Source organism: Oreochromis aureus, linkage group 3 (genome assembly GCF_013358895.1).
Source record: "Oreochromis aureus strain Israel breed Guangdong linkage group 3, ZZ_aureus, whole genome shotgun sequence".
Taxonomy (NCBI): domain Eukaryota; kingdom Metazoa; phylum Chordata; class Actinopteri; order Cichliformes; family Cichlidae; genus Oreochromis; species Oreochromis aureus.
Window position 1 is genome coordinate 51,308,090 of NC_052944.1, and position 14,351 is coordinate 51,322,440.

The 14,351-nt window shown below is 39.3% G+C and overlaps 1 long non-coding RNA gene across 1 annotated transcript; it reads right to left on the bottom strand.

Moving 5' to 3' along the window:
- Positions 1-13,053: 13,053 nt before the first annotated feature.
- LOC120438946 lies at positions 13,054-14,351 on the bottom strand. Its single transcript, XR_005612271.1, has 3 exons — positions 14,301-14,351; positions 13,854-13,940; positions 13,054-13,469 (listed from the first exon to the last, which is right to left on the bottom strand). It is a non-coding gene; the product is annotated as an uncharacterized LOC120438946 (long non-coding RNA).

The window sequence follows — 14,351 nt, forward strand, 5'->3', positions numbered from 1 at the left end:
ATAGCAGAAATGCTGTAATTTGACAGAAATACTATATTTGGCAGAAATACTATATTTAGCACAAATCTTATAAAATAGCAGAAATGCTGTATTTAGCACAAATACTGAAAAGCAGCAGAAATGCTATGACTTAGCACAATAGTAATAACTTAAATAGAAAAATTGGAAAAGCAAAATGGACAGCTGAAAAATCCTGAACATGCTAAGGGTCCCTCAAATGTAATTGTTAAATGAAAAGAAAATCAGCAAAAAAAAAGTATAACAGTCACACAATCACAAATATGGACACATATTGAAACACACATGCACAGAGAGACACACACAGGACCAAATTCAGTCAACCAGTCTAAATATATTGAATTAAAATCATACAATAAGATGCTCCCATAAAACTCTCTCTCGCCCTCCTTTCTCTCTCTCTCTCTCACACACACACACACACACACACACACACACACACACACACACACACAGCAGCAGCAGAAAGTGAACAGGGGCTGTTAACAGCATGTTTCTAGGTCAGTCAAACAGCTGTGACCTTCTCAATTTGAATCCACCAATCAGAGAGGCTGTGTGCTTTTTCCGCCAAAACTGGTGCACTAAGTGCAGGCTTTTACACATGCAGCACAGAGAGAGACAGGATTTTTGCAGTCTATTTCTCATAGTGAGAATTCCCTCAAACAAACAGCCATAAATTTCTAACCAGTAGCGGCTAAAACAGTCATTCTTAGACCATTTTATTCAGAAGACATAGGGGAATCTTGAAATGCTGACCATTTAAAATAAAAATATGAAATATTAGAGATATATGACATAGATGATTGGTGGGCTTAGAAGCCACGAAGGTCCCAATATGCAAATTTAAATGTGCCAGGACTCAGATATGATTGGCTGGCTGGGAAGCCATGAAGGTCCCAATATGCAAATTTGAATGTGCCAGGACTCAGATATGATTGGCTGGCTGGGAAGCCGTCCAGGTCCTGATATGTAATTTGAATATTACAGTCCTTACAGAGGACTGACTCCCTGGGGACCTGGCAGAAATATATAGAAATACAATGATTACCCAGAAATACTGCATTTAGTAGAAATACTATGTTTTAGCACAAATCCTATAAAATAGCAGAAATAGTATGATTTAGCACAAATGCTGTATTTAGCACAAATCTTATAAAATAGCAGAAATAGTATGATTTAGCAGAAATGCTGTATTTAGCACAAATACTGAAAAGCAGCACAAATGCTATGACTTAGCACAATAGTAATAACTTAAATAGAAAAATTGGAAAAGCAAAATGGACAGCTGCAAAAAGTCCCACAAGCACAGAGAGAGACACACAGGATCAAATTCAGTCAACCAGTCTAAATATATTGAATTTAAATCATACAATAAGATGCTCCCATAAAAACTCTCTCTCGCCCTCTCTCTCTCTCTCTCTCTGTCTCACACACACACACACACACACACACACACACAGGGAGAGAAAATCAAGTTTCTAGGTCAGTCAAGCAGCCTGGGAGCTGCTGAATTTGAATCCACCAATCAGAGAGGCTGTGTACTTTTTCCCGCCAAAACTGGTGCACTAAGTGCAGGCTTTTACACACGCAGCACAGAGAGAGACAGGATTTTTGCAGTCTATTTCTCATAGTGAGAATTCCCCTCAAACAAACAGCCATAAATTTCTAACTGTATGGGCTAAAACAGTCATTCTTAGACCATTTTATTCAGAAGACATAGGGGAATCTTGAAATGCTGACCATTTAAAATAAAAATATGAAATATTAGAGATATATGACATAGATGATTGGTGGGCTTAGAAGCCACGAAGGTCCCAATATGCAAATTTAAATGTGCCAGGACTCAGATATGATTGGCTGGCTGGGAAGCCATGAAGGCAACAATATGCAAATTTGAATGTGCCAGGACTCAGATATGATTGGCTGGCTGGGAAGCCATGAAGGTCCCAATATGCAAATTTGAATGTGCCAGGCCTCACATATGATTGGCTGGCTGGGAAGCCGTCCAGGTCCTGATATGTCAATTTGAATATTACAGTCCTTACAGAGGACTGACTCCCTGGGGACCTGGCAGAAATATATAGAAATACAATGATTACCCAGAAATACTGCATTTAGTAGAAATACTATGTTTTAGCACAAATACTATAAAATGGCAGAAATACTATAATTAAGCAGAAATATTATATTAAGTACAAATCCTATAAAATAGCAGAAATAGTATGATTTAGCACAAATGCTGTATTTAGCACAAATCTTATAAAATAGCAGAAATAGTATGATTTAGCAGAAATGCTGTATTTAGCACAAATACTGAAAAGCAGCACAAATGCTATGACTTAGCACAATAGTAATAACTTAAATAGAAAAATTGGAAAAGCAGAATGGACAGCTGAAAAAAGTCCCACAAGCACAGAGAGACACACACAGGATCAAATTCAGTCAACCAGTCTAAATATATTGAATTTAAATCATACAATAAGATGCTCCCATAAAAACTCTCTCTCTCGCCTCTCTCTCTCTCTCTCTCTCTCACACACACACACACACACACACACACACACACACACACACACACAGGAGAGAAAATCAAGTTTCTAGGTCAGTCAAGCAGCCTGGGAGCTGCTAAATTTGAATCCACCAATCAGAGAGGCTGTGTACTTTTTCCCGCCAAAACAGGTGCAGCCGTTTTACACACACAGAGCACAGAGACAGGATTTCTGCAGTGAATTTCTCATAGTGAGGATTCCCCTCAAACAAATGGCCATAATTTCCTAACCGTCGGGGCTAGAACAGTCATTCTTACACCGTTTTGTTCAGAAGAGATGGGGGAATCTTAAAGTGTTGACAATTTATCATTGAAATATGAATTATTAAAGATATTTGACTTCTAATGCACCATAACTGAGTAGAGGCAAGCGAAATCTGCCTTGACTTGCCCTCAAACAACGCTTTCTAACTCTAAATCTATTTGGAGTATCGATATCATTCTTTCACCGTAAGAGACAGCAGGCTTTGGTGAACAGTCATGGAAATTTTCAGGTCTCTGTGGAAATCTATCAAAAGATATGACGAGAGAAAAAGTGGTTCATTTCAGAGTTTGAAATCTGAAGAAATCTGAGCGAAGGACGAATTTCCTACCCTCAAACAAGTCTAACTCATTTCAGAACGGTAATAGGTGAGAAAGAAATTCTTGAATTGTGAGCGTCAGGAGTGTCTGAAGATATACTGGGACAAGCCTTATGTCTTAACTTTGCTTCGTGAAGGAGATATGACGATTCGAATATGCCTCTCATTACAGAAATCAAGCTGTGATTTTGAACAAGCTCTCCATTGACTTTCTATGGAGAGTTTTGAGACTTTGTGTTGGTCTGAGGAGATTTGCCAAAATTCTATAAATCTCACAACCATGATAGTGACATTTTCAGAAAGCCAGCAAAAATACCTACGTTTTGATGTATAATTTGTGTGGGTTAAGTGAAAATTGAGCGAGTAGCAAGAAGTTGTTCGGACATGAAGAGAAAATTGCCAAAGGTACAGTGGCTCACTTAGAACCAACTGCATAGCAACCATAACAACGCATGTATTTTGTGAAAAATCACAAAGATGAAACTCAAAACTTAGAGAGGGATACGATGAAAACGGTAACAGATATGAAAAAGCTGAATCATTCATGAATAGCCCAATAATTTGTGAACATTTTAAAATTTGAATGGTTGTTCTAGGCGAAAGTATGAGAACGTAGTTAAGTTTCAAAAAAGAGTAAGTTTTAGCAGAATTGCGGAAGTTTCCCATTCATTTCAATGGGACAAATTAAAGGAAAAAAACGTAATATTTTAAAAAGTATAAGAGCAAAAATACCAAAAGTCATTGCCGGAAAGAGCAAAAATAGCAGAATAGTTTAAAATTTGAACGGTGAAAATAGCACAAAAATTGTGGAAGTAGTTCTACGGCGAAAAACGTACGGAAGCAACTTGAAGAATAATAAAGTATAAAGAATAAAGAGAAACAGGAACTCAATAGTGTGGATGCTTAAAGCATCCACACAATAATAAAGTAGAATAATAAAGAATAAAGAGAAACAGGAACTCAATAGTGTGGATGCTTAAAGCATCCACACAATAATAAAGAATAAAGAGAAACAGGAACTCAATAGTGTGGATGCTTAAAGCATCCACACAATAATAAAGAATAAAGAGAAACAGGAACTCAATAGTGTGGATGCTTAAAGCATCCACACAATAAAAGAAATTTTACCGTTGAAGGAACTCCAGTGTTGATCGTAGTTCCACAGGGTAGTGTATGTTAAAGCAGTAGTAACTGCCAAACATTAGGCAGATAGCAGAGGTGAAGGTTGCGATGCGGTCGTTGACAATCTTCTTGTCAATGCTCAACATGAATGTCTCAGCAGCGAAGCAGGAGGAACCTGAGAATTAAAACAACAACAACAACAACAACAAATTAAAAACTTTAATAACAAGAACTTTAATGTCAGTCATATATACAAATACAGAGATACTTGTTACATGCATCATAGGATGAGTTATGTTACTAGCTGAACTTATATGGTTGTGTTATCCAGTGTATTAGTGTGGAAGCAACAGAACATGAAACTAAACAAGCCAAGAGTACAAGAACGTGGCAGTTACAACAGGAAAAACAAACAACAACAAAAAAAAAACTGTTGAATTTTGCTCTTTCGGCTTACCGCAAACAATGATGAAGGGTGTTGGTGGTACTTTCTCCATCTGAACATCTTCTGCAAGGCTTGTCATCTCAACGCAGTGGAACAGAAGCTCTTCCTTCTCGTCAAAATGAGCCAGTAAAAGAAGCATCATCTCAATGACTTCTTGCAAGCAACCACTGGACTGACCTCTTTCAGTCTGAAGTTTGAGAACAGCATTCAGGACTTGCTTGTGCTTTTGTGCATCAACATATTTGAGGAACTTTAACAGACGTGCACCCCTTTTGTCTACATTGGCAAGGAAGGTCTCCATCAGATTCACACCAGTCAGTTCTTGGAAATGTGCGGTCATACCAACTTCATTGAAGAGAAAGGGCCACTCCTGGCATAGCTTCTGGATGCTTGCCCCTTTATTGATGTCTTTACGCTGCGTGTAATAGGTGCACGTGACTAGTTCTTTCACAACATCTGTACTATAGTTATTCTTTTTAAACAGCTTCTTCATTTCTTCTTTTTTTTCAAGTTGACTCTCCACAGTCTCAGAGAGTGGCAAATGCTTTGGCTCCCAGCTAATACAGCCATATGTGTCTTGAACCCTTGCTTTTTGTTCAGCTGGTATTTCGTCTGTGTCGTTGCCGTCATCTGATATTGCTTTGCGTTTTTTTACCTTTGGTGTGTCAGGTCGCTTGACATTTTCAACTCTTGCCTGAAGTTGCTTTACCAGGGAATGATATCCAGGTCCAATAACATCACCATCAATCACATCTTGAAGAGACTTGGGATACTTGGCCACCATCCTTTTTGCTATCTCTGTAGTATTGTGTTTGGTTGGATTCTTACAAATCTTCATCATTTCAGAGACCACAATCCTTACCATTTCTCGTCTTTGTCTTGCGCTTGGTCTTTTCTGTCTTTCCAAGTTCTGTACCAACTCCTCAGGGAGCCTCTGCCATGGTATCTCAAATCTCTCTACCCAGTTTGGTAGTAATGGTGTACAGATTCCTGAAGGTGATGAAGTAGTGGTGGATGATGTTGGTGAAGAAGAAATTGAGGGTGGAGAAAGAAGGACATTCACTGGAGAGGAATGTACAGCAATTGGTGTCGAGGTGCCAGAGACTTTAAAAGTACATAAAAAAGAGATATGAAAGCATTAAATCATTTTTTCTGTTATGTTAAATTCTGCACTGCATAGATACATTTTGAGATATTAAGGTTACACAGTGTGGTCAAAACTTAATAATGCAATTTGTCTGATAGATTGCATTTTGAAACTCAAAATGTATTAAACTGCCCCACAAAGCATCCAAGTTTTATTTACACAGAAAGCATGGTTAAATAATGATGGTCACATCATCAGACTCAGGAACACTCATATTCTAACTATTTCCAACTTCAACAGCCCTCTGTGCGTTTGGTGTGGTGACAATGTTTTACACTTACCATTTTGGGTCCAGGCAGCCACTAGTCTTCTGGCTTGTATGGGCTTGAGCACTGGCAGCAGGTCATTTTCTGTAATGTACTTTAAATCATCTGTGGTTTCTGCACCAAGTGTTTTCAAAGTATCTTCTACTGACTTGAGAAGTTGATCAGGAAGGTCCGGAAGCACTCCTGCAATTGCATCCCCTATGTTCTTTAAGATAAGCACCTGCGATTCAGCCATATCTGTTAAGACACACATACAGTTTGGCTCTGGCCCAATGACATCAAGGCATTCAGTCTGACAAGACGCTGTGCTTCAGTGGAACAATCTGGTGTCCGTTTTTTACGTAAGATGATAACGGCCACAAGTCAATCAGTTCACTGATGAGTCTGCACTCTAATCTCCCAGTGTCATTTTTTACAGCGTACATGTGGCAGCAAGAAAGAAATTCTGCATCATAAACTCTCATGAGAAAATGAAGAGCAGACTCATCTTTAATAAGAATGAGGAGAAGTTCACCAAACTCCATTGACTGATCAAACTTAGTGACAATAAACTGACCCTTCCTGTAAGTAAGGCCATTATACTGAACCGCAACTGGAATCTTTGTATTACTTTCAGTAAAGCCAAAATGTAGGACTGCGTCTTTAACTTGCTCACTGTAAAGCTCTGAGTAAAATGGTGAGCAATCTTTTATTTGCAATGCTGGAGGACTCACTGACCCAGCAGAAAGGAAGGCCTGAAACATCTGATGTCTCTCTGAAAGAGTCAAGGACAAATTTTTGAAATTTTTCAGATGCCTTGCACATCTTTTGAAGTAGCTGTGTTTGCTCTCAAAGCGCATTGTCCACAGCCTGATGAGAGGGCCAAATTTTAGGATCAGCCCTGGATAATGTCGTAAGTAATGGTGTTTAGGTCTTAAGTTGATATTAGGAAACAGCACCTTTCTGGTTTCCAAATACTCTTGGATGAGAGCATCCAGATAAGTAACCTGAGCCTTGGAAATTTGCTGAGCACAAATTAGGTCAACAATGTCCTTAAGCTGCAACGTTAACTGCCACACATCATCTTGAGAGTTCTGCACTCTGTCTCCAATTATGAGAGGTAAAAGTCTCAAGAAGTTCCAATTTTGAACAGCTTGTCCACCAAGTTTCAATGTTTTTGGACTGACCTCACAAGGTTTGGATGAAGCATCTGTTTCTTTGTATTTAAATTGCTTGATGCGCCTGTTCAGAATTGGGTAAGTGAACCATTTATTTGTGTTGATGAAGTACTTGAGGTAAAGAGCAAGATCGTATGAGAGGACACCCTCAAAGATGTCATGACCGAGACATGGGGGCATGCCAGGTGTGCAAACATCAAAGCTTTGTAAAGAATTAAATACAGACCTGAACTTTATCCCCTGAACTTCTGACACGTCTTCTCTTTCCAGCTGTTCAGTGGCAGATCTATACGTTTCTGGGGTCCGCTGAGGTCCACACACTGCTGGATCAGCACCCTGAAATTCAGTTCGAGTTAACAGACAATATCTGCATAAGTACACTGATGAACTGAAATTTTCTGTAAAACCCCCAATACAATGAGAGCCCAGGTTGTCTCCAGCAATGCAGTAGAGCGCTCCTTTCACAACAGGTTTGTCTGCCACTGTTATCCCATTCTCCTCTAGTACCTTCAAATCAGTCAGGAGTTCTGAAAAAACATTTTCATGGCCAAATTCCTTGAAATCCTTCTCCCTACACAGTAAGACTAGCTGCATATGATCAGCATTTGACCGGGCATGGGGGGGGGATGTTGAGTAGAGAGAAGTACACAGCCAAAACCTTGTGCTTCTTTTTTGCAGAACCAAGTGGGTTCACTACTTCAAATGCATCCTGGTATAGAACCAGCTTCAGGCAATGTGGATTTTCCTGAAAAAATTTGTTTGACACAAACACGTTACCATCACAACAGTCCCTGAGAACATCTGGTCTTGAAACATTATTAGGATCCACTGATATGAGACCTTGCCAAAAACTTGATTCCAGCATACTCTTCAAAGTATTTAGCAGAGGAACATAATAGGCAAATCTCTCCATCCTGTTCTCGTCCCTGCCCAAAAACACTTTTCTGGGTTCAACATACTTGAACACATCTTTAAAGCACTGAACTCTTGAATAAGCAGTTCTCATGGGCCCTGTGTGACAAGCTGAGAACAAGTCAGATTGTTTTACTGTGTCACAGATTTTTATAATGTCTTCATCTGAAACTGACATATCTTTTAGAAGTGAGCTTAGTCTATTCAATGTATACATCTGTCCCAATTCATGTATATTTTGTATTTCTTCAACAATGGTTTGAATGGTAGATGCTGGCAGAAGATGCTGTCCCTGTAGTTTGATGTAAAACATACATACATTTCTGAGATACAGGTCACTGAAATTAGACCCATCCATACCAGGGTCTTCTGTATCTGATACACTGGCACCTTCCTGTATGGTGGCACTTGTAGATGGACTCTCTGACTGAGTATCTTTGTTTAAACCACAAATCACATTTTCCAAACGTTTGTGTTTTCTAGACATATGGGAGGTAAATGTAGATTTTACAGAGAACACACTTTGGCATCCTCTCACTGGACAAGTTACATGCCGTCCCTCTTCTATGTGTTCCTTTAAGTGAGCAATCAAAGCTTTAGTTCCCTCACATTGGCGTTCACAAAGTGAGACAGTGCAATTCAAACCCATTAAGGTAGCATTCTGAGAAACAGTTGCGGTACCAGTGTGGTGGCGGTAGAAGTGAGACTTTAAAGCAGCATATCCAGAAAACACCTGCTTACAACTTACTTCAACACATTTAAAAATACACCGGGGTTCATTACGATGCAGTCTGCAATGCAAAACATAAGCTTTCACAGACTGAACCGATTCTCCACATATGCTGCAAAAATACATAGTCAATATGACACAGCTGCCAGGCTAGCTAACTTGAAGCTTCAGCCGGATGTCAAACAAGGCGGGAAAATCCAGGCCGCATTTAGACAAAGCATTCAAATATAGCTATACTAATTAGACGGTTTCCATTAATACACCCGTCTCCAAAACACGTCTTAAAACGCGCACTGCTGGTTTTGCAAGGCTCTTTTCAGCCTAATGTAGCTAACGCTACTGCTAGAAATGAGCTAAAGCTAACGTAAATTTATCATTTGCGCCTTCACTGCCTGCAACACAATGCTGTCGATAAATAAACCAAGTTGGATTATTTTCTTACCGTAGTAACCAGTGTTGGGTAAGTTACTTTAAATTAGTAACTTAGTTACATTACTAGTTACTTCTCTAAAAAAGTAACTCAGTTACTTCAAGTTACTCGTTACTTTCAAAGTAACTAGTTACTAGGGAAAGTAACTTTGGTTTTACTCAGAATTCTCTTGTTAATGTGTTGCTTCCGTAACTGGATACCCAGCCACACTGCCAGTCTTCTAGCTTGCTTACTTGCCACAAGTGCACTGTGCCACCTACCAACAGAAAGGAAAAAATAATGTGCACATTTCCACGAGAGAAATCCCACACCTGGACCATCGTTGACCGCCGCCATGATTCTAGCCTGCTTTTTACATCCAACACAAAAACTGCAGTCGTGGTGCTTTTGATTGTACTCAGAACTTGGAAATTCTGCCTTCTGAATAGGAAGATGTAGGTAACACCAGACTGCAGATGAGCTGCATACAGAGCTGGACTGGGACAAAAAATCGTCCCGGCATTTTGACTAGAGACCGCCTGCCATTATAGGAAAAATCATAAAGCCTTTGAATGAAAATAAACACTGTTGTGACAGTGATACACTGTTCTGATGGTATGTATGTATCAATCTATCAATTGTTTGTTGTAAGACTCAGATAATTATTTTTTTAAAAGCGAGACATTTTAAATGAGAATAATAAAGAAAAGTATTTCCTTGTCCCCCCCTTCCCTGTTAATGCCCTACCTGGCCCCTGGCAACACTTTGCTAGACCGCCTGCACAGTTACCAGCTGTCAGCTACTTAGAAAAGGATGCTGGTGTTGTTGTCTCTCAGAAACAGTTCATAACTTCCTTCAACTCATTCATGTCACCTAAAAGGTAAACCTGTTTCTCCATCACCTGTTCAGCTCTGATGATTCAGTAAGGACATCTCCTGGTTTCATCTGCATGTTTCCCTCTCACCAGATAACCAAACCGATATCATGACCAGCAGCTTTACAGCTGTGGCTCCAGCAAACATCAGCTGATACTAGAAATTAATATTAAATAAATTCTAACAACAGCTGATCAAGCTTAAACGTGCTGCTGTTGTTTAGCGACATCCGCTGGTTTCCTCTTTCTGGCGCAAAGTGAGCGATAAACAAACAAGAGAAAAAGCCGATCAGCTGATCATTGATCAGTTTCGTGATTGAAGTAGAAACAGGAGAGGAGAGAATGAGAGAAGAAGAGCAGCTGTGCAGCAAAGACACAGAATAACTCCACCTTTGTGTCTTTTTCATTGTAGCTGAAGTCCGGGACAAACTGTGTTCTTTTTCACCTCAGTGCGAAGCAGCGTAATATTTTCTCTGAATACCAGGCGATTCTGTTTTTTGCGGGACGGTTGGCAACTCTAATAATTAACCTTATGAACAAAATAAAGTTCAACATCAGTAACATAGCACCACCCAGCTGTATAGAAACTCCGTCATGCTAGCTAGCACGCAGATACGAAAATGTCAGCATGCGAAAATAAACTCCACCTAAACTTGGTTTATATCTGACCCAGATAGACTGCAGGTCATAACTTCTTACCTGAAGTTCAGTTCACCTGACACGCGGACTGGCGGCGCTTGGGTCTCTCCTCTTGCCTCCCTTTTCCTTCATCCACCTGCTGGCCTCCACCACTTGCTAATGTTATTGAATCTGTGGAGCTCGCGATATCCACCACACGAGTAACGAGTAACGAACAGTGTTGGGACTAACGCGTTATTAAGTAACGCGTTACAGTAACTACGTTATTATTGTGGTAACGAGCACGGTAACTAGTTATTGTGCCAAAACCAGGAACGCGCTACTGTTACTGGGATTTAGATAGGCTCACATCGTTGCTGTGGTGGTGGATATCGCGGAGCTTCCACAGATTCAATAACATTAGCAAGTGGTGGAGGCCAGCAGGTGGATGAAGGAAAAGGGAGGCAAGAGGAGAGACCAAGCGGCCGCCAGTCCGCTGTCAGGTGAACTGAACTTCAGGTAAGAAGTTATGACCTGCAGTCTATCTGGGTCAGATATAAACCAAGTTTAGGTGGAGTTTATTTTCGCATGCTGACATTTTCGTATCATGCGTGCTAGCTAGCATGACGGAGTTTCTATACAGCTGGGTGGGTGCTATGTTACTGATGTTGAACTTATTTTGTTCATAAGGTTAATTATTAGAGTTGCCAACCGTCCCCGTAAAAAAAACAGAATCGCCTGGTATTCAGAGAAAATATTACGCGTTCGCATTGAGGTGAAAAAGAACACAGTTTGTCCCGGACTTCAGCTACAATGAAAAAGACACAAAGGTGGAGTTATTCTGTGTCTTTGCTGCACAGCTGCCTCTTCTTCTCTCATTCTCTCCTCTCCTGTTTCTACTTCAATCACGAAACTGATCAATGATCAGCTGATCGGCTTTTCTCTCTTGTTTGTTTATCGCTCACTTTGCGCCAGAAAGAGGAAACCAGCGGATGTCGCGTTAAACAACAGCAGCACGTTTAAGCTTGATCAGCTGTTGTTAGAATTTATTTAATATTAATTTCTAGTATCAGCTGATGTTTGCTGGAGCCACAGCTGTAAAGCTGCTGGTCATGATATCGGTTTGGTTATCTGGTGAGAGGGAAACATGCAGATGAAACCAGGAGATGTCCTTACTGAATCATCAGAGCTGAACAGGTGATGGAGAAACAGGTTTACCTTTAGGTGACATGAATGAGTTGAAGGAAGTTATGAACTGTTTCTGAGAGACAAATAACACCAGCATCCTTTTCTAAGTAGCTGACAGCTGGTAACTGTGCAGGGGCGGGTCTAGCAAAGTGTTGCCAGGGGTCCGTGTAGAGCATTAACAGGGAAAGGGGGGGACAAGGAAATACTTTTCTTTATTATTCTCATTTAAAATGTCTCGCTTTTAAAAAAATAATTATCTGAGTCTTACAACAAACAATTGATAGATTGATACATACATACCATCAGAACAGTGTACACTGTAAAAAAGAAAATGTTGAGAAAACGTAAAATTTCAAGGCAACATGATGCAAGAGATTTTTGAGTTTTCTCAACTTTTGCCAACTGTTGTTGACTCAACTAAGATTTACAAGTTCTGCCAACTTGGATCTTCTTGTTCACCTAATTAGGATAATCCTGGAAGTCTAACGAAGAAATTCTGGTTTCAATGCCATGTATTTCTGCCTTCACCAAACACAGATATTCTTGTTGAGTAATCATACAATTCTTACTCCAGTGAGTTGAAAATTTACCTATATAAACAAAGGAAAATGTATGTTGTTATTATACTTGAAAAAACACTTAATAAATAGATATAGAATAAAACAAAGCACAATTCAATGTTATCTAAAAGCTTATTTATTTTGTTCAACAGTCTTTTCAGTACACATTTCAGAATGTCATGGGTAGTAGGGTGAATTTCTGTTAAAAAAAACAAAAAGAAAGAAAGAAAAGAAATAACAAACAAACAAAAACGTGTTGCCAGTTTCTTTTGAGAGACGTTAAAATTCCAGAGTCCAGAACCAAAAAAGAAAAGTGTCCAGCAACTTAATAATTCATGCACACACACCCTGACCGTCTTGTAAAAGCTGAACATAACTATTGCACATTAAATAGGGTAGTGCTACAAACGATTGCCTATGCACCCAGACATTGACATTTTACACAGGCTTACTATGATGAACTATGGAAGTCAAGTTCTTAGAAATGTTACCATCAATGAAGAGGAAACTAACACTATAACAAATCTTTTAAAATACTACAAGACAAATTTTCACCATATATTCTCAACAATACAGATTCATCTGACTAAAATTTACATTTCGAATAATGATTTATCCACTTCACCTTCATATTGTCCGACCAGGCCAAAATAAGATGGCCTGAATTGCTTCAAAGGTAAAACTCATCTGCTTTGGATAATCAATGTTGAGGGCATACAGAAGGCCAAAGAGGTGTGCCAGGGCAGTAGAGAGATCTGGAATGTTATGTAGCACAATGTCCCCTTCCAACACAACTGCATGTTCTCGCACAGATGTATCAGCATCGTCATCTTGTAGGATGGTGAGGATGGCAACTGATGCACCGTTCAACACTGGTTCCAAAATGTCAGTGTCCTGAAGAAAAGTAAAATATGAATTATTGAAAGCTAAGAAAAACTAAAGACAAAACAAATTTCTAAAGATTTTAACTTTAACCTCTATACCATGCTGGTCGTTTGACCCATGGAGGTTTTAAGAAGAAAAAAAGCTTATTTTCTTTTAATTAATGCCACCTTGTGAGTTTTGTACAAAAATATTTTCTGCTATGGAACAACCACTAACAATGCCCAGCTGCTGCTCAGCAGAAAAAAAAAGGAGTGAGAGTTATGACAGCTGCAATCCCCACTATAAAATTATCTGGACTGCACTGAGAAAGTGTACATTTCCATTTTGGATAAACTCATCCTTTAAAAAATCTCATAGCAATTAGTTTTACTTGCATTACTTCTTTGTACTTACTAAGCACTTCAGGAAAACCTCTGTTGCATCTTCTCTTGAGGAAAATGGGCAGGCCTCTCAGTGCCCGTTGGACACAGTGTTGGATGTCTAAAGAGTATTCAGTGGAAAACAAGAATTTCAATTAGTGAAGTAACATGGTGTACTATACACAATGCAAAATCAGAACTCTCATAGTAATGAAAGTAAAGCACAGGTCAGACCCAGCAACACGCAAAACGCATACAACCCCCCAAAAAACAACAACACCACCATGTTAACAATTTTACTTTCGTTTTAGAAATTAAATAAAATACTGCCAAATAAGAACAAAGCAATGACTCATGACATTCATTTTTACTGACATATCCACTGATGTGTTTTGTTTGAAGCCAACATCTTTTTCAGTTTATGTTAAGAGAAAAGTATACTCTCTTCTAAAAATGTCAGATAAAGGAGCACTTCACTCACCTGTTCATCAAGTTTATCCAGGAGGTCTTCCATCTCCTCACCAAGAGCTCC